This window comes from Thunnus albacares, chromosome 3 (assembly GCF_914725855.1).
Source record: "Thunnus albacares chromosome 3, fThuAlb1.1, whole genome shotgun sequence".
Classification (NCBI taxonomy): domain Eukaryota; kingdom Metazoa; phylum Chordata; class Actinopteri; order Scombriformes; family Scombridae; genus Thunnus; species Thunnus albacares.
The window spans coordinates 30649252-30674714 of NC_058108.1; the positions used below are offsets into that span (position 1 = coordinate 30649252).

Genomic DNA, 25463 nt, shown 5'->3' on the forward strand with positions numbered 1-25463 from the left:
CTGGTTTGGAGCACCTGGTGCCTTACAGGTGTGTATATTTTCATGTTGAATTAAGACAGAGTAGATCTAACAGAGAGAGAACAGAACTGTATGTTTAATTATTAAGAACTTAAAATAAAATATATTTTGATTGATACGTAAGATTCTGAGGAGTAAAAACATATTTTCGCTCTTCTGCAGTGATCCTCTCACACATCAGCTGTAGTGCTGTAAAGTGCTGCCACTCATTGGTCTTTATGTGGTACTGCAGTGTCGGCTGATCCAACTAAATGTTAATTTATGTTGTGTTAATTGCTGCACTAACTTTTTCTTATCAACAGGGATTTATATTTGTGAGACTTCACAGATTACAAGAGAGCAGCACAGTGTTCTGTTGTATTTCTGCTGATGAAAGACTGTGATGAATGATACTGAATAGTGACAAAGAGCCAAACAAAGACAGATGTGTGTGCATTTGTGAATGTTTACATGTGTTTGCTCTTTCTTTCTAAATGTGGAATGTACAGAATGACCCAAACACACACAGTGGCTGGTGAGAGATGGATCTGTACGTCTGCTCCTGGTTTTCGGCGATGAGGTCAATCCATCTTTATTTCATTCTGTTCAGGCCGGCAGACATTCACCCTCCTCATCCTCATTTATGATTGTATAGGGAGCTGTCATACAGATAGCAGACACACACACTCACATACTACACACAGACAGTTTCAGATAGACATAAAAATAGCAACAGATGGATGCATTAATTTATTTGGCATGCAGAGAAAGAAATCAGAAACATGTAGTGAACTAGATCATATATAACAGCTGCTCACTGAACATTTGTTTTTCATTTTTTTCCATCCAGACTCTCTTAAATCTTGTTGATTGTATTCACAAATAAACTTAATTTATTAAACATCTCGACTAGGTTGGACTTGATGTTTGTTTTTGTGACACAAGATGGCACTGTGTCATTGCTTTAGGAGGTGTGTGACAAAAATGTCCTGCTTGGGTTAAATGGGTCATCATCGTCATCATTGTCATTATCAAAATTAACCTCCACAAAAATATCATTAAATTAGACCCTGTCCCTGAGAAAAAGGTCTTATGTTATTAAGTCTGGCGGTTGATGAGAATACATTTGTTTGTAATGTTTTACAAACAGATATTTGACTGTGATTGGCCAACAACCCCAGATATCTAACTGACATTAAATTAAAAAGGTTAACAGCGTTGCCAGTTCTGTTACTGGAAAGTGGTGTGATTGGACAAATTATTGATTCTTTAGTCACAGGGACCAATCAGAACTTAATTAAACTGTGAAGTGTCACTTCTTAGTTGTCAATTTAACATCTAAATAAATTTGTTAACAAATGGGTCCTCCATTAAATTGGCACTTTGATCCAGGCTCTTCCTGTCCAAGACACTGAATCCCGATTGCTCCTGATGGTCAGGCTTATGCTTTGCATGGTTGCTCGCTGCCATCAGTGTGTGAGTTGTGTATGTGAAAAGGTGAATGCGAGGCAAACTATAGTTAATTCATAATTAGGTGTTGTATAAATGCAGTCCATTTACCAACAAAATAAAATTCCAATAGCACTTTCATGTCTGTAATAATCACAGAAAACTGTGCATTCCTGCAATGAGGTCCCTTCAATATAATTTTGTCATGCTTAACTTTTCTGTATTTGCCACAGGGAGGCACTGTGGATCTACTGGGTGCATAGGTCAGATGACTGTGTGCTGAAAAAGTAAAGTGCTTCCTCATCAATATAATCATTATCATCAAGGTCATCAGGATCAGGACCATTATCATTCTCACAATTAGCAACATGCTGCAGATTAGATAACAGGAAGACAAAATTACCCTGTACTACTCTCTGTACTGCTTTACTTGTTGTGTTTCCAGCTGTTTGTCAGCAGGAATACAATCAGGACATTAAGTGCATATGGCACTGACTCCTGCATGCTTTGCTACTGCTTGTAATGTTGTTTTTGTCAAAAAATAACTGATGCTAATTCCTTTTATACCCCTCATCTTACTGAAATTTTAGGATCCAAGCCCTATTTAATGCCTGACTGAAAACTACACATGATTAATGCCATACTGCAGTCAGAGCAGAAGCATGACTAGGTGAAATTTTCCATCTGAGGCGAGAGGAGGAGAATGGGGAGTTTTAAGGGAGAAATTTATCAATACTGTCATCTCCATTTAGGAGTGCGGGATTTGAAGGGATAGGAAGATGAAGGAGAAAGAAAGGGCAAAGAAAATAAGTGGAGACGGATTGGGAGAGTAGCATTCACAGTGAAACAGGGCGACTGGAGTCACACAGATGGCCAGACACACACAATTATGAAGCTGTGGAGGAGGCCAAGACTGCTGGGAGTCTGTTGTCAAGAACTTGGCCTGAGATGTTGGTGTGAGGCTACTGTGTGTGTTTGTGTCAGTGTCAGGGGGTGTGTTTATGTCTCTGCATGAATCCTAAATCTGTGTCTCTCTCTTAGATATGAAAAGGGGGGGGAGAGAACTTGGTAAGGGGTTGAGATAGGTGGGTGGAGGGAGAGTAAAATAGAAAACAGAAATAGAAAGGTAGAGAGAGCAGAGAGAGATAGGGGGAGGGTTAAAATGGACTTTGGTATACGTGACAACAATAAAAGGAGATTTACAGTAACAAATCTGTTTCCTGGATTACAGTAAGTCAGGCAAATTGTTTATCTTATGTGTGCGTGTTAAAGATGTGAGTGATAGAGTTGGCGGAGATTTTCATAAATAAGATCAAAGATCAACCTCTGACGAGCAATGAAAAAAAGCAAAATAATTGAAGTCTAAAATCCTGGAAAAGTACTTAATAAAAAAAGGATCTATTTTCTGCTTATCTTTGCCATCCATGATCCTTTGAGGATCACAGGTACATACTGTGAGGGCACTCTGACTCTGACCTGTAACCTCTTTACAACGGGTTACTGATTATTTACAGTCTCATGTTGCCAACAAAGGGAATTACGAGCTACTGACTAAGCTGTAGCATGTAAAAAAGTTGCAATTTACTGTGAAAAGTTATGACATTTCCCATAAACCCCACTGCTTCGTGCTGCAAAAGAGGATAATACTGTTTGCCAGGTTTTTATCATTACCCTTCTTCACTTTTGGATCATCAAATTGTCAAAGTGTCAAGTTGAAATAAACTAATCACTGGAAATTTGTTGTTACTTTGATTTGGATGAATGGTAAAACGTATTTAACATCAGGATACAAGTCTAGTTGATGGTTTTACTGAGACAACATACCAACCAAATGATAGATGCCTCCATATAGACATGTTGGAAGTCTTTTTACTCCTCTCAATATTTACAGCAAGAAGCTGACATCTTTGGCTCTATTTATATATACTAAATGGCACACAATATGAAATTAATCTAACAAATATGTTATGATACGATACAGTACGATACGACGATACGATACGACACGATACGATACGATACGATACGATACGATACGATACGATATGATACGATTTATCTATGGATTACAGACACAAAAACAAAAATCAAACGGATAACATGTTAAAGTGAAAACATTTATTTCCAACATGGTCTCTATAGTAATCTAATCCTGGGGAATGGGAATAAATTTGCAACATGTTGAAGAATAATTATTGTAACTTTTGATATGGAATAATAATATATTATTATCTTACACTTTTTTGTGTTTTTTACATGTTTATTTTCTGGGCTGGATTTGAATATGATACAATACGAAATAGTTTACTAATCCCTAAGGGGGGACTGAGTGCCACCATACATATAGAACAGACAAAAGGTAGGACTATGGTAAAAAGGCATACACATCTCAAGGCAGGACAAATAAGGTGAGATAAATAGTGTAAACATCAATGTGACTGTACTAGTATATATTATTGGTTATATATGACATCAACATATTCATGGACAACATTATGACAATCCTCAGTACAACCACCATCCTAGTCATCAACCTCAGATCATCATCTTCATCAACAACAGTGACAGTCAATGACAATGTTCATAAAATAACTTCACTGCAGCAGGCACAAAAGACTTCCTGAATCTCTCTGAAGAGTACTTGGACATAACAAGCCAGTTGCTAAAAGAGCTCTTCAGCTTGCTAAAAATATATTACATTGGATGATCCTCATTTTGCATAACACTCTTGAGCTTCCTACCCATTCTTTGCTCCATGATCACTTCTAGCAAGTCAGGGGTCAAGCCATTAATGGATCCTGCCTTCCTGATCAGTTTATTGATCTTGTTCCTGTCCTCTGAGCTTAAACCACACCCCCAACAGACAGCAACATAAAATAGGACACTTGCTAAAATGCTTTGATAAAACATGTGCAGGAGTGACTTTCTCCAGTCCAGCCTATTATCCAAAATGACACCAAGGTATTTATAAGGGGAAATCACCTCAATGGCCTCATCTTTAATCATGACAGGGGTCACTGCAGCCTTTTTCTTTCTAACGTCAATAATAAGCTTCTTGGTCTTACTTATATTTAAAATGTAATGGTTTTCATCACACCATTTGACAAAGCTATCTACCTCCTGTTGGTAAGCTAGGTGATTGTCTTGTCTTGAAACCAACAAGTACAGAATCATCTGAATTTTTTTTGAGGTGTCAGCCAGATGCCAGACTCAGCCTGCAGTCGGAGATATATAAAGTGAATAAAAATGGGGACAAAACAGTGCCTTGGGGTGTGCTTGTGTTGGTAATAATGGCATCAGATGCCTCACCTCCAAGCCTCACATACTGAGGTCTAGATGTGAGGTAGTCCATAACCCATGCAACAGTAGAATTGTTTGTGTTAAAATCAATAAGCATATTGGCTAAATGTGTTGTTGAATTGTGTTAAAAGCATTAGAGAAATCAAGAATCAAGAACCAGCTGACCCTATGGGGCTGTTGACCCTGTGAAGCATATAGAGTACAACCAGCACCCTTCCTATATGCAGACTGGAGTGATTCTCGGTACGCAGATACTTGCCCGCTGAAATGCCCAAGTACAACTCTTTCAAAGTATTTCATAAGCTGAGAGGTGAGAGCTATAGGCCTGAGGGCTTTAAGTCCCTGGGCATTTGTTTTTTTGGAAACAGGCACAATGCACGAGGTTTTCCATCTCAAAGGGATCTTTGACTGAGAGACTAGGGAAAATGAACCGGAGCACATCAATGAGTTGATCTGCATACATCTTAAGGGCCCATGGCAAGACCCCATCTGGGCCAGGTGCCTTATTTGCCCTGAGCCTCCTCAGCTGGGAGCAGACCTCATCAGTGGTGACTGTTATTAGCTGGGATTACTATTAGACCCACTTAGAGAAAGAGTGGAACAGACTGATTCAAACTCAGCAGAGAAATCATATTCATCAAAACTGGCAAAGAAGTGGTTATCCTCATCAGCACTGAAAGCCCCTTCCTGTAACCTAGTAATGCCAAGGCGATAACCTGTGATTATCTTCATGCCATTCCACAAACCTCTGGTGTCGCCCTGCTGTAGTTTGCCCTCAACTTTATCTTTGTAATTCTGCTTCCCCGGTCAAATAACACATTTTAGTTCTTTATGTGCCAATTCAATCAGATCCTTGTCACTATTTTTTAAAGCTGATTTCTTGTTATTAATAGCAATCTCGATCTCTCTGGTAACCCAAGGCTTATTATTTGGGAAACTTTTGATGGTTTTGCATGGGATAATCATATCAACATAGAAGTTAATATACTAACATTGTCCTCATCATGAAAAATGGACCAATCATTGCATGTGAGGAAGGCCCTCAGTTCGTCATGGGGTCAGATGTGGTCATATGAGACGGTGATCAAGTCTATCGTGCTTCCTCAATACTGCTAGCTTGTCAACTTTTTTGACCAGGGATTGCACGTTGCCCATAATCACTTACTGTAGAGCCTATTCCTGATTCATGCACCCTCTCTCCAGCCTCTTTTTCTTGGCCTCATTTCGGCAGGTAGATCTAGGGAGATATGGTCCATTATAGCTGGCCGAAGTTGACAGAGCTTCTTTGAATTGTAGATGTATCTTGCCATAGGGTTAGACCCTTCCCATTGGGCTCGCATACTTGGAGAAAAAAAAAATCCTCACAACAGCCATAGAACAAGACCAAACGCTATCTTTTATCCCCAACATCTTGTGGTAAGTTAGGGAGTGCAATCCACTTAAATGCAACAAACAAATTAACAGGTGAGTTGCCAATCTGGGCTGACACCTGCGCGGAGATTAGTTCTCTTTTAAGTGATACATAATATATATTTTGAATATTTTACACCCCTGATCAGTTTTGTCCATTTAAAATTTCAATAAAATTTTATGATGGCTCCATCATAAATGATGGCTCCATGTGCTTTGAGCAATTCTACTCTGAATAGACATCATAAAGAAAAAAGGAAAAACACAGACAATATAGTCTGTTAATTTATATCACAACTCAGTCTCAGGACTGCAGTTGGCCACAATGTGTAAAATGCTACTCCAATAATAATAAAACAAGCTCACTGCAGTTTATAATGGATCTTTTGACAACAAGCATGTGCGAGACTGAACTGTAGAGCTGCTCAGACCAAAATGTGTGACCTGAAATCCAACTGACTGCCAGATCGTTGATTGTTCAGGCCATTAATCAGGCATTGTGACCCCCTCAAACCTCACATCAAACGACAGCCGATGAAGCAGAAATTCTGCCCAATTCTCAAATTAGTCTGGGGTGATTAATTTGGGATTAAAGACAGGATTAATCTATGCAATGTCTGCCTCGAATAAAGGAATGTCTAGAGTCAAGTTTTTGCAGTGGATCTTATTCGTTACCTGTAATTATACTGTGTCACTATTTAGGTTGAAATGCATTTATATGCTCATCCTGCTTTTGGATTTGCTATTAATGGACAAAAATGTTCAGAGATATAAAGAAACAAGAGTGTCAGTGAAAACTCAACAATAAGAGAAACATTGATCATCCTTCTCTTGTCATTTCAATGTCCATTTTTGGAGACAAAACAGAGATAAATATGGAGGCAAAGTACAAAGGTAGAAGCGGATATTATGTGGGAGAAGCCCACACATACAGAAACACACCCATAAACACACAGACTTCTCTCTAAACACATGTGCGCACACACACCTCCTCAGGACATGTGGTGTAAACTGACTGTCCAATCTACTGACAAACAGGAACACACACACACACCAAATATGTCTTTGTCACACAGACACGAATAAGAATAAACTGTTATCATCATCGGATGCCATCACTGTCATCAGAATACCCGTCCCCCATCCCCCCCGTCCCCCGTCCCCCGCCAAAAAAAACAACCCAACACACATACACACACACTGGATGGTGCTCAGACATGGGTGTGGGTGTGTCGGTCTCCTGTCCAGTGTAACACAGAATAGACCATTGTTAATCTTAACTGAGAGAGAAAGGGAAACAATTAGGAAAAGTCCCTCAAAATTACACACACACTAACAAATACACACACACACCCACTCACACACACACACACACACTGTATTGATATAGGCTGCGAAAGTAAAAACTGGGACAACTTGCTCATGAAATTTGCAAATTATCTCCGTTTCATTGTTCTCATCTGCTTCATCTCTGTGCATGTCATCCACATCAACTTAAAGACATTTCCTCCGGTTTGATGTGTGTATAAAGCTCTCTCTCCCTCTCTCTCTCTCTTTCTCTACATCCATCATTCTTATCATGGTTCCATTTTTTGTTCAGTCTTGTCTGTCTCCTTGTCTTGCAGCGCCATTTCTGTCTCCGCTATTGTCTGGGTCCAATTCTCTTTCTCTGCTGGCTCTTTCTAAATCCCGTTATCTTTCCGCCTTTTCCTCCTCTGTCCTCCGGTCCCTCTGCTGTGCTGGCATCTGAAACAAAGGAAAAAATGAAAGCCTTTGTACTACAGTGACTTTGTATTTGATGTTAGAGCGGAAGCTTTTTCATGACGGTCCAAACTGTAATTAGGGTTTGCCTTTACAAAGAGCTGCTGCCCTTGATGGGCCTTATGAGGATAATGGTAATAATAATACATTTAATTTGCACCGCACTTTTCATTCATAGTGAAACTCAAAGGCTACAGTATTAATAACATAGAACACACAACATAAAGAAAATAGTAATGAGTGTGTTGAAAAAGGATTCCTGAATAGAAAGGTTTTTTAGGCCTTATTAAAAGAGTCTAGGCTCTATGCTGCCCTCAGATGGTTAGGAAGGCTGTTCCACAAGCAAGGTGCAGCAGAGCAGAAAGCTCAATCCACCATGTGCAGAGCTTAGTACTGAGGGCCTGGAGGAGCAAGCTGCTGGCAGATCTGAGGGTGGTGGTTTGTGGTATGATCAGTAGGTAGGGAGGCACATGTCCGTTGATGGATTTGTATGTGAGTAGCAGGACTTTGTAGTCAGTCCTAAAGGAGACAGGGAGCCGGTGCAATGAAAAGAGAATTGGTGTTATATGTTAGTGTTTTTGCACTCTCATCAGGATCCTGGCAGCACCGTTCTGAATGTACTGGAGCTTCTGAAAGTTCCTGTCAGATCCAGTCTTGAGGAGATAAAGGCATAGGCAGGTTTCTCTGCATCTGACAGGGTTACAGAGGGGCAGAGTTTAGGGATGTTTTTGAGATGGTAGAAATAGGTTTTGCATAGATGTTTTATACTGTTATCAAAAGTCATCTGAGGGTCTTGCCTAACACCCTGATTAGTGACTGAGGAGAAAAGGAGGATGTCCTGGCTGTCAAAGGTGAGATGAGGTATGGAGGATGAATGAATCTGGTGTGGAGTACCAATAACCAGAGCTTCAGTTTTGTTGCTGATCTGTGCTCATCCAGGCCTTTATCTCCTTAAGACAGGTGCTGAGGCGTGACATAGCTGCAGAAGGGGTTGGGGCAGTTTTGATGTACAGCTGGGTATCATCAGCATAGCAATGAAAAGAGATCCCATGTCAGCTGATTACACGTCCAAGGGGGAGCAGGTAAAGGGTAAACAGGATGGGGCTGAGAATTGATACTTGCAGAACACCACAGGTGACAGGGAGCAACCTAGACCTGCATCCTCCCAGTGAGTTATACTCTGTCCTTCCAGAAATGTAGGACTAAAATCTCTTTGGTGCGGAGTTTGACAGTTCGATGGCTGTGTGGAGGTGCTCTAAGAGGATAGTGTGATCCACAGTGTCAAATGCAGTGCTCAGGTCAAGGAGCCTGCATCAGCTGCCATCAGCAGGTCATTCACAACCCTGAGCAGAGCTATTTCAGTGCTGTGTGCTGATCGAAAACCTGACTGAATAGACTAAAAAAAACAAACCACTGAAAGACTCACACCTCCAGTGTTGTTTGGGGGCAGTTGAGTATCTGCACCTCCCAGCCGAGGAGTATTTGAGTTGTTTTTTGCAGTTTGTTTCACAGTGATTATCAGAAAAAGAGCAACTAGGAATAATGTAGAGTATAATAAGTATTGTTACTTTGTCATATTTTAGATGGAAGAAAATGCTTCAATAGAGCTAAAAACATTGCATGTCAAAAGAACATCCACACTGTGCTGCAATAGATACTATTTTTGTCATCCTTTTTTGCCAATTGATATCCACAAGTACTACACGTACTGTTTGTTTTTAGTCATGTGAAAGCTTTGTCCATGAAAATAATCTCATCATCAGCATACAATCTGATCTTCATGACCACCAAATTCCTATTGATAACCATTGTTATATGTTTTTAAAGGATTTAAATGTGTACTACACATTGAAACAATGTTTGTTTTGTCTATTACCAATGTGAGGTACAACCGAAACACCAATTAAACATTTTTGTTTAAAAGTTTATTGGTATATAGAACAAAACAAATTAACCCGCAAAAAGTAGCTATTGTTGGTACAATAGGGAAAGCAAACAGTCATTTCAGTTCAGGTGGCAAAGCCCTCTGGCAGCTGTAGTAATTATGACTTTTGTCCATCAGGAGCAAAAGATGGAGGATGGACGGTTCATCAAAATGCTGACAGTCAGTGTTGGTTTCCCTTGACCATTACCACGGCTGTTTCCTAACTGTAAAGAAGTAGTGATTTGAACCCAAAACCATGATGTTTCCCTAAACCAAACCAAATTGTTTTTGTGCCTGAACCTAATTGAACCTTAACCATAGTATTATCATGTCATACAACGGCTTCATTTTGCAGACAGTGATTTGTAACAGAGGGTAGGAAGGTACAGACAAACAATGTCAACCTGTTGATAGGGGCATCAGATCAGTAGCTGCTTATATGTGTCATTCAAAAGGGCATGGGCAAACAATGTATTTTGTCATTTAATTTGGAGGACTACAATAGCTAATGCTATTCATTTTCACAGCAGAAAAAAAATGTTTTCTATGGTTGTAAGATACTGTCAGCCTTCATGCATAGATGTCCAGTACATAAGATTCTGTCAGTGCCTCCCCAGTTACAACCTAAGTTTGACCTTATACTTGACCTTATTTTAAATCCCCTCATCCTGTCAGCTGAGTGGGCAGAGCCAGACTGTAACACTGACAGAAGTTCACTTTACACCAGGACAACTCACACAAATACTGTTACTGTAAGACACTTTGCATGAACAGCTTATATTTTATTATATGACACTTGACCTCTGCTCACAGGTCAGTGACAATTGCCTGAATTACATAATGTAGTTTTATGTCTCTGGCTTCGTTTCAGTTGAGTCCTATACCATTATGGTCATGTGAGTATTTCTGCTGCACAAAGGCCATGGCTTCATCTGAAATTTCAAACTAACGTAATATAGTATGCTAAAAGAGTAGAGATTTTTTAGTATCTCTGAAACCTTAGTATGAAAACAATAGTATGTGAATTGCATACTATTTATGAATTGCATACTTGCAGTATGCAAGCACTGGACACTATTTTGGCATAAATACCCCACAATGCAATGCAGTAGTGACAACAACAATAATACCAGAACATACAATGGCTGACAGCAACCAAGGCAGCTCTGGCGCAACATCATTAACGCTTCAGTTTAAGTAACTTCACTTTGCTAGGTGTGATATATTTTTTAAATGAGTTCAGACTTTATTATCGGCAAGGGCTACCATGGTTACGAGTCTCCAACCTGAGTCTGAAAAGATACATACTTAATGTTTCTTTTTCAGTGTTTATTAACCAGTCATATTTTGATTTCAGTGCCTCTCTATATACAGTATAGAGGCATTAAGAGGCAAATAAGGAGATTGGGTGTTACTGTAATATATTCCAAATGTCTGACACTGGGTTTTTAGTTAAGAGGCAGTGAGTCAGCACCGGCTGTGGGACCTTTTTCAGCATAAATTCAAATTAGCAATAATGCATTTAAAACTTAACAATACTTCAATCCTGGAGCAGGCTTTTGAAAGGTTCTCCTGAGCAACTCATAGAGCTCCCACAGTCGCTCAGTGGCTGTCAGCATAACTCTATACAAAAGGGATTATTTTCTGTCTTTTATCCTAAAGTAAAATGTATCACAAACTCTTAAAAATTCTCAGATATGGTTCAAGAGGGAGACTCTGTCTGTCACCTTTATGTGTGTTTTCTGTTGTGTCTTGGCCTACAACCCTCAACATACAGCTGTGCACCACAATTCCACTTAAAGAGGCGACAGACGCAGGTTAAGATGCTGGTGTGTTTGTGTGTGTCTGAGTGTACATGTACCCGCATACACACAAGTAAAAAGTCAGAAAAGGCTCCACTTTCACTTTCAAAACATCCTGAAGAGGGAAATAGATACACTGGTTCTTTAGTGATACCCTCAGTGTGTATAAAGGATAGAAGTTAGCCAAAGTGCATCACTCCCCTATCAACAACTTGACTTGATGGGAGAAGGATCCTCTTTCACTCACTAACCACTTCCACCACAGCTTTTAACACTTTAAATAGGACACAGTGACACGTAGGCCCTGCATATACACCAAGGTCAACAATGCTGTACAATTGTCAACTACCTGTTTTTCCATCAAAGTGAACACTGCTTAATCCATAAATGCTTGTATTTTGTGTATTACATCTCCTAATCTTTCATTTTTTCTCAGATTCAGAGTGAGACCTCTGATTTTTAATATGTAAAGTGAAGAAAAAACATTTGGGCAACACAAGTTTATATATGAAACAGAGAGCATGCTAGCGAGTAAAGTCATTGGCCTTTGGAGGAGAGAGAAACCAGGCTGAGGTCTATGAGCTGAAGTCAATTTGACCTGCCTCAGTGGTTCAGGCTGCCTCTTTTCAGGTATAGCCAGACAAAATGCGATAAGGCTGGCAGGCACCACTGACAACTCCCACAGCGAGCCGCTTGTAGGTAGATCAGTCATTCAAGATTCCAGATTCAATAATTTATTACCATTTCAATGAAACATTGATTGGAATTTGTCTTGGTGTGTGCTTGGGGTAGACAAAACAATACAACACAAACACACATCAACAATACAATACAAATACACATATCAAAAATAGTCTAGTGAGGTAAATAAAACATCAGCATAAACATATAAAATACTCTAACAGAGTAAATAAATAATCATGCTGCTCTGTACAATTTGTATTCACAGGAGACACAGATAGGAACAGCAGCTGCGAATAATAAGCTGCAGATAATGTTAATTCGTGAAATTCTTACAGATATCAGGTGAGTGTTTTTTGCACCAAGATTTTCAGTCCCTTTCATGTCATGGCCGTCCTTTACCACCTGTATTCCTGCTGTACTACTTGCAAGTGTTCACCATGTCTCAGAGAAAGTAAATGTGATGTCATACTCTTGGATGGATGATGAATTGAACTGACATCAGGTGTGACGTGTCCAGCTATCATCCTAATATCTTCTCTCCTTGTTTTTGGCTTTGTGGTGCAGTAATTCGGTGACACAACCTCTTGTTTTCTTGTGTTTTGCATGCAGAATATGCATGTATGCATGGAATCTTACCCAAAGTTTCTCTGCTTGCCTGAACTTTACTAACTGTTTGGTCTTAATGTAATGATCTGTCTGTAATTAGCTGCAGTCTTTTCTGGCCAAGTTTGCGTTTATTTAGAGCTGTAATATTAAGATTTTAATTCTGGTTAGTTTGACAACACCTGTGCTAAACATGATGAGTAAATATATTTTAATAGTCTGGCAAACACTCCTTGAGTAGCTGCTTTGTCAGAAATACAACTGAAGAGCAACTATATCTGTTTACAGCACAGCCAAACAAATGTACATTGTTTTAATAAAAACGTTGGTCAATAATAATGGCGACCATGATCTGATGTCATGCTGCACACTCTGCGAGTACCTTTCCAACAGACAAGACACAGAAAAAGGAGTTGGTTACCTCGTAAATATATGGCCATTGCTGAAAAGTTGAAAATAGTGTAAAAAACACAGGGTTTGATTTCATGGGATTCTTAAGAGTTATAACTTTAATGAAACTGTGTTGACAAATGCACAACCAGATAATCTTCACAAAGGCAATCTTGCCAACACTTGGAAAAAAGAACAATGAAGGCATTTCTTTGTTTTACTTTTTCATGTGTGAATACCATGCCTTTATTTCCTTCAAATATATAGACACTTGCCAGGACAGTGCTACTGGATGGAGTTTGAACCTTTGATTGAAGACATTGGTACAATTAATAGATGGTAGTGACTATTTGCTCCTCTTTGGTGTCAGACGCTCAGTGGAAACAGAGCTGTTACGCCTTGTTAGAGCTGATGTGTCTGTTCCAACAGTCGCCATCATAAAATACAACAGAGCTTTGTTTCTTCAACAGCAGATCCACTTAATAGGAGCTCAAGTCAGCATAATGTGTTGTTCTCAGCTCTCAAACAGATGGGTTTTTGTGGCAAATGGTAACTTCAAAATAAAGATTAGAAATATATCATATCATACAGGCAACATTCTGTACTGCCCATTACAACAGAGCAAACATGTAATTTTGCATTGTGTCTTAGAGCAATGACAGAGTACTGGACTCATCGCTGAGGATTTTTTTTTAGTGTGTAATGGAAAAAGTAATTTGTGAAGCTTACATGCTCCAACCTGAAGAAAGGCATGCTCTTCTGCATAAGACTTACTGATAAACATTTGACAGCATAACAAGTATGTCTTGAGAAGAAAGCAGGAGCAGGGTTAACAAAGCAGCCTATAGTATGGATGGATAAGGAAGAAGCTGCTCTGAAGATGGCACAATGAGCACCTGCTTCCTTTCCAATTTATTATCCATGTATTGTCTAATATCTGAACAAGTTGAAATACTTGTAAAATAGCATTTTAAGTTGATATGGTGAACTTTATTAGCAAAGAGTTTCTTATTTACACATCCAGCAGGTATTGAGCAACATTATCATTCACTTAGAGTTGTGTTTCTGTCCACCTGATGAATTTAAGTCCAATATTCACTCTCTTTTAGTTCTGTTTTTGGTCTCATAAACTCCTGAGGGAAATAGTCAACATTCAAGATTCAAAAGCTTTTATTGTCACATGCACAGCAACACCAGTCATGAACTGTTTCTGTTTGCCGTATGGTGCTGAGAAGGAAGTGTACAATGGGTTTTTTTGAGCTTTTTCTCTGAAAACAGCTGCTTGCTGTTGCCAAAAGAATGACGCTATGAGAAGAGTGAGAGTGAACCAAAACAGTAAAGTTGCAGCCAGACAGCTGAACAATGAGCTGAAACTCGCCATAAAGCTCTGTAAAGTTGGGAGCTGCAGAGTTGGGTGATAATTTCACTTTTAGTGATGCCTCTGACATTGCACATTGTCATTTGATACATTTAAAAAGATCAATTATAGCCACTTAACCTTTCTTTTTCTGGCACACTGTTAGGTTTCTCGGTGATTTACCACCAACAACTATTGATCTGTGGAATAGCATGAAACCATTGACAGGAATGTGAAACCCAAGAGAGATTTCAAGAGATTTTATCGTCAGGTGCATAGTGTTCATGTGTATGTCTGTCATTTATGTTCACAAAGTCCCAGAGTTCAACAGTCTGATGGCTTGCTGTCTCTGACCCTGCTGGATCTGGCTTGGATGCTTCTATACCACTTGCCTGATGGTAGCAGTGAAAAGAGCTGGAGTAACTGGGGTGGCTTGATGATTTTTCCAGCTTTCCTCATGCTCCTCTGGATGTAGAGGTCCTGCATGGATGGCACTTGCACATGCCTCACTGTTTAAATTCATATAGTTTTAGGTTTTGTGTCATTATTTTTAACATTTCCAGGCCAGCCAGCTGCTACCATAGCCGACTATCCAGACCACCATTTCTCCAGGGCTGACTGTTCCTGCAGTGAGGAAGAAGAGCTCGTTCACTGAGTTCAAAGCTTTTTCTGATGCTCTCAATGAGTCCTAACACCATCTGTAGTGTATACGTGTATGCATGTGTGTTACTCTACTGTCTTTGATGTGTACAGTATAGGTCTGTGCATGTCTCTCTCCCTCTCTATGTTGCTCTGTCTCTCTTTCTTCACTGACATCTGGACGGGTGTGAAACAGCTGTGTCTGCTGCAGTCCCCCTTGGGATTTATAGCCTATCTACACACACACACACACACACACACACACACACACACACACACACACATACATACATACAAATACTTCCTCATGTAACCCCTCATCCCTTATCTTTCCACAACATCCCGCCTCACGCTACACTCCTCCCTAACCCGTACTCCACCTCTCTCAGCTTGTTTAAAGGAGAAAATATGGGGATTTAAAGATGCCTCTGTAAACAGCATTTTAACATGGTATGTGTGTAGTAAAGTGGACAGTATGCGTGAGCAGGTGGAAGTTCGGTTAGTATTTGTGCAGTAGCATGTACAGTATGTAATTGCATCAGTCCTTCTCTGGTTGTTTATGGGTACATACATGCATTGCAGGGTACAAAGGAGTGAGGTCTGCACACTGTTAAGCTCCCAATAAATAATTTTATTCTCTTTTTTGAGGCAATGGTTTTGATCATGTGCCGTGTGCTGGGTCATGGTCGTGTGTGTTTAGTGCTCGTGCACCCCCATGGCGAACATTCCTCAGCCTCTGAATTTCCATTCTTGTCCTCCTTTCATTCCTCCCTTCTCTCCTCCTCTTCTCTTCTCTCCTCCTCCTCCCATTCTCCTCAGGGCAGCCATTCATAATCAAGATCATTCTGGAAGAAAAGAAGTCTGTTGGGGGAAAAAAGAAAAAAAAAACTCTATTCTTTCATCTTTTGCCCTTTTCTCCGACTGCCATTTGGATTAAAATGTGCTTCAATCATGCGCTGCAGAAGGATTTATGGGATGAAAATGGCTTGATGTCTTAGATTCAGAGTGATAGAGACAGCGTGTGCACAAGGTTTGCAGTCTCTGAAAAATGATAAGAGAAAAAATATTATATTACAGAAGTCAAATATTAGACAAAATGGGAATAGGATGCCATTACAGGAAACAAAAACTATCTTGATGAAACTGCCCAAATTTAGCTGCCATATTGTTAGGTATGTCAATGCAACATAACCACTTTCTCACATTCATTCAACCTCAATGTGCAATACTTGTCTCATATCATTAAACTTTTAATCGCATACTGTTAAAGCTATAATATGTAACTATTCCACATTAAAATGTCTAAAACTGACTCGACCTATGTTATATATTTTGTTGACTTGTGTACTTACATTATCTCAAATGTTTCCAACAATTGTCAAACCCAGAGAAATCTGTCATTTTAATCAAGGTAACGGTCCGCCACAAAGAGTATACACATACATGATAATACGTCAGCGTTGTGGTTGCCTGCTAGAAACTGTCATAAATTGAGTTTTATTCTGTTTTAAGCCACATTTTCATGATGATCTTTTTAGATCTTTTAAGGTGATTTTTAACTATAATTTTTAAGAAAATTAAAGATTTTAGTCATCAGATGTCTGGATTTTATGTTATCAGAGAAACGCGGGCTCACAGCCATTCCTGGATGTCCTGTGCCCGCTGAAGAGCATCAGAGAAACACTGATTTTTAATGTGAAACTGCTTTATTCAGTGTTTTTACCTGTTTAAATCACCAGGCCTGTTTGTTCTGGAGAGGAGGAGACCTTTTGCGGATAATTTGGCTCCTTGTAAAAAATATCCTGAATGATGAACATTGAAGTAATCCTACCCTGGAGAAGCTGGTTGTTTTTATCAAAGAAGACAACAATTCCCATTATCCCACGCTACTTCACAACGTCATCAAACTCTGTCTTTTGTTATTGTTGTGATTGAGAGAACTCTAGCGGCAGAAATTACATATTGTTCGTTTAAGGGATGGTCCTTGCTAGTGAATGCCTCCATTGTACAGTTACTGCAAACTGGACGGCTGCACAGACTTGCTTTAAAACTTTCCCACCTCACCCCTCAGATGCTCAACAGAGCTTGGATTCTGGGAGAGCACGAGCCACTGTAATAAAAGCTATAAACGGCAATAAAACCTGCTGTGATCCTGGAAGCATTTAGAGACTGAGCGTGTATTGTGAGACATTATCAAGTCAAGTCAGTGGCGTTTATAATTCCTAAAATCACAGATTTGTCTAAGAGGGCTTAAATTGAACAGCACATTCTACCGTAATGCTCCATTCAGATAAAGAAAAAAAAACAACTTATACAAATATACAAAAGAAAAACCCTTCATCATGCTGGATGCATCCAGTCAGGAAATTAATCCCCACTGAATCACTCTACCTGCTACCTGTACCGCTGATATCACCTGGATGTCACTTGTGCCAAATTCTGATATTTTCATCGGCATTACGCAAAGGAAATTTGGATTTGTGGGGATTTGTTTGGGGACAAATGAACCCAACATGGTTTATGGTTATAGCACTTCTGAGAAAAAGTCCAATACTGTAAGTGTTGCGCTAATATTCTGAAAAACAGTACTGAAACAAAATGTTGATCTTTAATACGGGACAACACTGTTTATTTCCCCTTTCTTACAGACAGTCAGTGTTGGTTTCTTTAAACTATGACTGTGATTGTTGCCTAACCGTAACCAAGTGGTTATTATTGTAACCATGACGAAGATCTCCTAATCTTCACACGGCAGTAATTTCAACCCAAGTCATTGTTTCCATAACCTTTAGAAAGTACTTACTCTAACCCAAACCATGCCCTTTCCCTGACCCTGACATCGTTGTTTTTGTGGCTAACCCTAACCAAACCTTGACCAAAGTTGTGTAAGATCAGAGAACTGGATTATTTTTGAAAAGACAAAGTAATCCTGATGATAGTGGATAGAAAATACCTATATGTGTCGTTCTGGAGGGCATGGACCAACAACATATTTTAGCGTTTGATTTGGATGGGATTTGCCCACTTGGATTTGGGGTTTTTTTTGTACAATTTGTTTGCATGAATCTAAACATTCTCCTTTGAGACCTCTTATCTACAAGCTACAAGTTTTCCATCTTTATCTGAAAATGATACTGACAGTTGTTTGATCTTATCTTCATTCTTCATAAACCCTTGTAAGAGTATAAAAAGCCCAACTTGATAGCTGTTTAAGAAATTCTAGCTGTCACACTTAGTGCCAAACATTATGCCCCTTTAATGTCTCAATGGTCAATTGTTTTGGCCATTTTACTGCAATTTTCTAACTGACTAACTACTGTTACAAATGCTTGCCTGCTGCCTGATTTATACCACACACAATGGTAATGTGATTTATAACTTGCTGGAATGTAGATTTTTATGCGAAGGTCAGGGGTTTACAAGCAAATTGCATGCTCTTGTGTGTTTCTTTTTGTATAACAGCCATGAGTTTTGTGTGAACATAGTGTACTGAGAGAGAGAGCAAGACAGAAAGAGTACAAGACTAATTGGAGACTGTTCTTGCGAGCATGTCTGTGTGTGTGTGTGTGTGTGTGTCTGTGTGGTTACTGCCTGATGGACTGCAGCTCCCGTTATAGCCCCAGAGCAGTGATTAGACTTGTCTGAGAGCTGATTAATATTCTCCAGAGACGCCGGGCGAGGTGAGGGAAACGATTATGGGATGGACAGATAATGGAAAGATAATGCCCCCATGGATCACACTGTCAGAACATAGAGAGAGAGACAAGGAGCGAGGGAGGGAGGGAGGGAGGGGGAGAGAGGGATGAGGGAGAGAGGGATGCAGGTACAGACAGTAGGCCAAGTGGAAAAACTTTTCAAAAGAGTTTTTAAACACATGGTACAGGGAGAAAGTAGACTATAGGGAGGAAAGGAGAAGTTGTAGAAAGAAATAAGGAAAGAAAGGATGGGGAGAGAGGAAAGGAGAGAAAAAGTGATTGATACACATCACAGCAGGGGAGAGAGGGAATTAAGGGAGATTAAAGGTAAAGACATACATTATGTAGCCAAAAGTGCTCCCACATAGTTTTGTGTGTTTTTGCTCTGGGCGGTTTTACATGAGGTGGCCTAATTATTTCCAGTCAAAGAAAATCTTTGGTGGTTTAAGGAAGGTCCATCCTTTCCTGTTTCACCATGACAATGCCCCTGTGCACAATACAAGTCCATAAAGAAATTACTTCCTGAGTTTAGTTTGGAAGAAGTCGACTGGCCTGGACAGAGCCCTGATCACCACCCCATCCAACACCCTTTGGGATGAACTTAATCGCCAACTGTGAGCCAGACCTTATGACGCGACATCACTAAGAGAGACTTCCCAGAAGAGAGGAAACTGTTAGAGCAGTAGATTAATATACATGGATAGGGCATATATGGGTGTATTGTCTGGGTGTCCACATACTTTTGGCCATGGTGTTGCTGTGTGGTAAGGGATGCAGATGGAAAGAAAGAGGAAGCGGGGGAGTGATGTAAGAATGGACAGAGAGAGATGGAGGAAGGTATGAGTGGTGTTATGGATTGTCAAGGGGTGTCAAATGAAGAAGGAGGGCAGGAGAGTGGGAGGAAAGAAGAGAGAATGGTGTGAAGAGGTCAAGGGGAGAGAAGAGGGGGAGTAAGATCATGAGAAACAAAGGAGGAAATGAGGAAAGGAAATAAAAAGGAGGGAGGGAGGGAAGTGAGGAGAAAGAGAGAGTGTAAGGATGAATGGAGAGAGGGAAGGGAGCAGCGGCAGCAGCAGGAGAGGAGTAAATCCAGCCAGTGTTTGGCCCGGCATAATCTATGCCAACACAATAACGTCACCGACAAGCTCGACTGACAAACAGTGAGGCTGAGAGAGCAGAGAGAGGAGGAGAGAAAGAGCGATGGAGGAAAAGACAGAAGACAAGACGGACAGAGGTGATGCAAGGCCACACAGAAGAGGTTTGATTAATGGAGGAGGAGGAGGAGGAGGAGGAGGAGGAGGAGGTAGGAACACGCAGCACTGAGAGAAAAAATGGGATGGAAAAGAGGACTGTGAGAGGAATAGAGCTGAAGTTTTTAGGGAGATCAGCATTGTTGCTCAGCTTACTGGTTAAGTGAGCACATTCACTGTTCAGACCTGCTGTTAAAATCTGTCTCGGATGATCTGATCACAGTCAGACGGTTAAAAATACAGGTGTAAAGGCACCAAAGATGCACTGAGAATCCGATCACCCAAAACACATGTGGAAGTGTTAAGAAATGCATGTGACCATATTTGCGTGTCTGAACATGTGTGAACTCCCTGAACACACTGGACCATATTTATCATCTCCTCGAAATACATATGAATTCATGCACCAAAGCTGTCGACACACATGACAAATGGTGTAAGTGGACAGATGAAATTTCTCATGGATGGATTTTTCTCCTATGTTATAGACTGAGGAAAAAGATTACAAAGCTCATGATCTAAAACTTGGAAGCCAAGATAAACCACATGCTGTGGGATTGTTCTGAAGTGTCTGTAAATGTTGGCGGGGAAGCTAAATCCAATCACAAGTGATTACAGAAGATGGATTTTGAGACACAAATTGATGTTAGGAGTAAATTTAATTAATCCCAGACACAATCTTTAGCTTGATATGAGAGGACAGCTCTAAATAGGGTCTGTAATAATTCATGTTGAACGACAGGAGACTATTGTTCCAAGTGAAAAAAAGATTTTTGGTCGTAGCTACAAGCTTTGTTTTAGGACTATTTCAGGTTTCAGGTGTCACATATTAGCATAAACACTTTGCGACTTGACAAATTTTGTTAATTAAAAACATTATAGTCTTATGTTGATAAAAAATGTAATCCAGGCCGCATTATTTTTCCTTCACAATGTATTTTCTTTTACAAATTAGTAGTATATAAATGTCATTTCTGGGAGAAAGGACTGGGTGGATGGGCGTGTGGTGGATCCCACTGTCATGTGGGAGAGCAGGGTTCAGGTTCGGTCACAGGCCTGAATTTAATGTTTGCTCTCTCAAAACCTTAACCACAGTCTTTCCTGTTGAATTCACTACAAATGTTTTAGTTGCCTTACTTTAACCATATTGTTATACTATACCATACCGTACATATTGTAAAAAAAGCCAAATTGTCCAACATTCATCCTAAACAGAATGCTATTTCTTTACTACAGGGACGCCATGGAGGACTTTAATGTCTGTGGTCTCATCAGTCAAATTAACCATCTGCGCAAAGTTCCTAAAAACTTACTGCAGCACGTCAAAGGATGAAAAGTTACTTCCATTACAGTAGAAGGACAAAGTAAACTCATTATTTTTCGTTATGTAGCGATGCTTAGTCTACCGTTACATGCAAATCCATCAGTATAACTAACACCCTTAATCTTTTTGACAGTCAAAAATGAAATTTATCTTCTTTTCATGCATGGGGCTGATACATTATCGCTCAAGGATACTTAGCATTGAGATCATAAGATGTGAGTCAGAATTTCAGGTACTTGTGGATGTATTTGTGCACAAGTTTATTATTATTGCTATGAGGTTTATTTTTATTGCAGTCAGACAGCAAAGACATTCCTGCTGCGACTGATTCTGGAGATATGTGCGTATTTGCCCGTATCCATCATAATTGTCTTTTCTTTCCACAGCTTCATAATTGACCTTTTGTGTGTGTCTAGCCATCTGTGTGACTACAGCTCTCCAGTTTGAACATTTGTGTCTTTTCGGTGAAGCCGTGTGTGCTGCTCATTGTTCTCTCTCTGGCTCTCACTCCATCAGTGGCGTAAGACTGGAATTTGAGGCACGCAGTTTGCACTTCCTGTGTTTTCCTCATGTTGCTAAGGTAGCACTTCCTGTCTCAGGAGCTGGAAAACACGGGTCCAATACAAAACGCACACATGCCCAAACACACACACACACACGCAGACGTGTACACACTGTGGCTGCCCAGGTATTCATGTGTTTTGGCAGTAAATTGAACTAGCATGCACAGGCTAAAACATCTTCCTTCTTCCTTCTCACAACATCTGCTTCTACAAACAAGAAAATTACTGTGTCCTTTAAGAGAAATATAGTGTTGACCAAGAATCTGCCAATTTGAGAAGCAAAAATGAGTTCTTGAAACACCATAAAACCACTTAACTGACCTTAAAACTAATTAAAAATGCTTGATATGAGCAATTAAACTTTTTTAGGCCTTAAACACTTCCACATCTTTCCTCCGCATCTCACATCTTCCTCCTGGTAAAGTGAAGAGCTTTAAGATATTCAAGAGCTCACAATGTGTTTGAATGGCTCATATTTCATAAAAGAGATCTGAAAAATTGGAAATGAATAGAAGTAAATATGGAAAAATATATATAAAAACATGAGGAAACATGAATTAATACAGAAAAACATTCAAATCATTTATTTGTTGCATATTTTTTTCCTGCAAAATTTAGACTTTTTTTATTTATGTTTGACTTGTCATGATCATTTATTTATTAATTTATATTAATTTCTCGTGCCACAATAGTTCATAGTGACAAATCAAGATGAGATTAACGGAGACTTTAAGCGTATTACATTAATGTTTTGTTTTTAATGTCCTCGACTCTCATTAATTTCATCTCCAGACAGACAAAGTTAGCGACTAGCTGGTGAACATAGTGAAGCATTTAACGACTTCTTACTTTAGAAGTTGATAATATGTCAGCTGTTTCTTGTTCCACTACCCCAAGTGGCCCAAAATATATCAATGACAGTGATAACCATTTAATCCGATTTTCAGACGTGCTTCTCGTCTGCTCTAGCTGAAAAACAGAAATAGAGAAATATCTTACTTAGGACAAATCAGGACAAGTTACCTTGACACAAGTTAAATAATCTAATACAAACGGTGCTTGACAGGATTATTTATCTTGGATAAGAAAACTAAATTTGATCAGGATCCAAAAATATGAATTTCATGAGTTGCCTTTTATGCTGTCCTTTCTCTTTCATGCACTTAAACATTAAAACTAGCCTTGACTTGCTTCCTCTCCCTCGCTCTTGCATCTTTTTTTTTTTTTTTTGACAGTCACACCGGGTTCGTGACCCCAACTTGGCCACAATGGGAGGCTGAAATAAAGTCCCACTGTCATTTTGTCGGACTCATCTCTCCTCTCTCTGTCTCTCTCTGGCCCTGACAGCCTGTGACAGTACGGAGGGGGACATATACAAAGTCACACACAGACTCACATTCTTTGAGTCTTAGTCACTTGCTCACAGCAAATGCCATTGTCAACATCCAGAGAAACAGACGTTGTGTGGGGGGAGGGAGAGGGGGGTAGTGGTACTGAAGGAGGGGGATGTTGAGTACTGCTTTGTGGAAAGCCTGTCCTCATATATTTCAGCTGTCAGCGATGGAGAGAGACAGAGAGATAACAAGTGAAAGGGAGAAGAACTGATAAGTCCAGTTGTGAAGGGTTAAATGGTTGATGATCTGTTTGAAGTGAGGTGTTTGTTCCTCTTTGAAAGACAAAATCATCAAAGAAAGAGAAAACGTCCTCTCTTAGCATCACATTTTATGTTATGCTGGGGAGGACACATGCCAAGATTACGCAACAATTACAAGAACAAATCAGTCTGTCCTGTCAGAGGTTTAACGTTATCTCATGGTCTCTGATCAGCTGAAAGGGCGCATAGCACTAGTCCAAGTCCATGACTAAAGTACACTGTCAAACGGTGTCTTATTTGCATTTTACTGATGTCGACTAAGGCTAAAATAGATTTCAAAAGTTATTTCCTTGAGAGGAAACATCGGTGGCGCAGGGGCCAAAATTCTTGCCCCCTGTCCTAGACATACTTTCCAACAAGCACAATATGCCATGTTTGGAAACTGCTGAAGATTCATGTCTCTACTGCTGCACAAGCAACTCCTGTGCAGTGTCAGGTGGAACTGGGGGAGGGATCCTGCGTATTAAAGGGGCACTCCACCAATTAAACACATAAATTGAGTGAATAATACTCCAATATTTTTTAAAAGAAAACCCTGATGATCGTTTCCCTCATAACACTTTACCTTAAGTCCCCCAATTTAGCATTTATAATCAGTATATAAACATTCAATAACACACTGTAATGTAGTTATAAGCAGATATAAGGACATGTTTATTATTTACCGTATTTGTCAACAATTATAACTACTCCCATGAAGACATATTATATTTTATAGTATTATAACAGTATTTTATACAGAGACCTCCACTTATGGACGTCCACACAAGGAGCTAAATCTGCTGTAAACAATGTATTAAGTGTTTATATACTTATTACAAATGATCAATAGGGAGACTTTAAAAAAAAAGTGTTTCACACAGGTAGCACATAAAAGTAGGAGAAAAAAAAATATTGTACAAGTTTGATATGTTTACCTGTTGTCCTTAGGTCCCGTGTGCATCAGCTGTTCAGTGTGGTTCAGTATGACTGTCTACCATCGCTGACCCGTTCCTTCCACATGGTGATATCTGGCAGATAAAAGTACAGGAAGTCTGGTTTGGTTGCCTTTAGACTGATTGTGGCTCCACTTTCCAGTCACTTTCATTATCAAGACATTGGTTTCCAGGGCAACAGTCATTCACCGAATCTGACAAGTGTGTGTGTGTTAAATCCGTTCATGTTTGTGTGTGTGTCTGTGTGTGCATTGGGTGTGTGTAATAAACACCTGGCTTCTTACATAAGTTAAAGCCTCCAAGGCTGCGGCACACCTCCACTTATCAGAGTTTCCACTGCTGCGGTGACCTCACACTGATGATATGCTGGCACATGTATACATGCACGCACACACACAGACACACACGTACGCACAGACACACACATACGCACATGTATAGTGTACAGTATACAAAACGTGTTCACATACAGATGCATTACAGTCTACGCAGGAACACGACACAAACACATGTCTCCGAAAATGCACTAAACTGGTCACAAATATAAATATACACACTTAATTCAGGCATCAAGTGCAGTTTAACTTTGTGCATTCAGATACAACATGTATATCATCAAACACACACACTCACACACACACAGTCATACTTATCCATATTAACATGTCACATATATACTGTATGTACTGTTTATATACACATACAACCAAACTGTATGCCGTACAT

The 25463-nt window shown here is 39.7% G+C and overlaps 1 long non-coding RNA gene across 1 annotated transcript; it reads right to left on the reverse strand.

Annotated features, from left to right (window-relative positions):
• Positions 1 to 15976: 15976 nt before the first annotated feature.
• Positions 15977 to 25119, reverse strand: LOC122979762. Its single transcript, XR_006402913.1, has 3 exons — positions 25022 to 25119; positions 24720 to 24812; positions 15977 to 16177 (listed from the first exon to the last, which is right to left on the reverse strand). It is a non-coding gene; the product is annotated as an uncharacterized LOC122979762 (long non-coding RNA).
• Between the last annotated feature and the right edge of the window lie 344 nt (positions 25120 to 25463).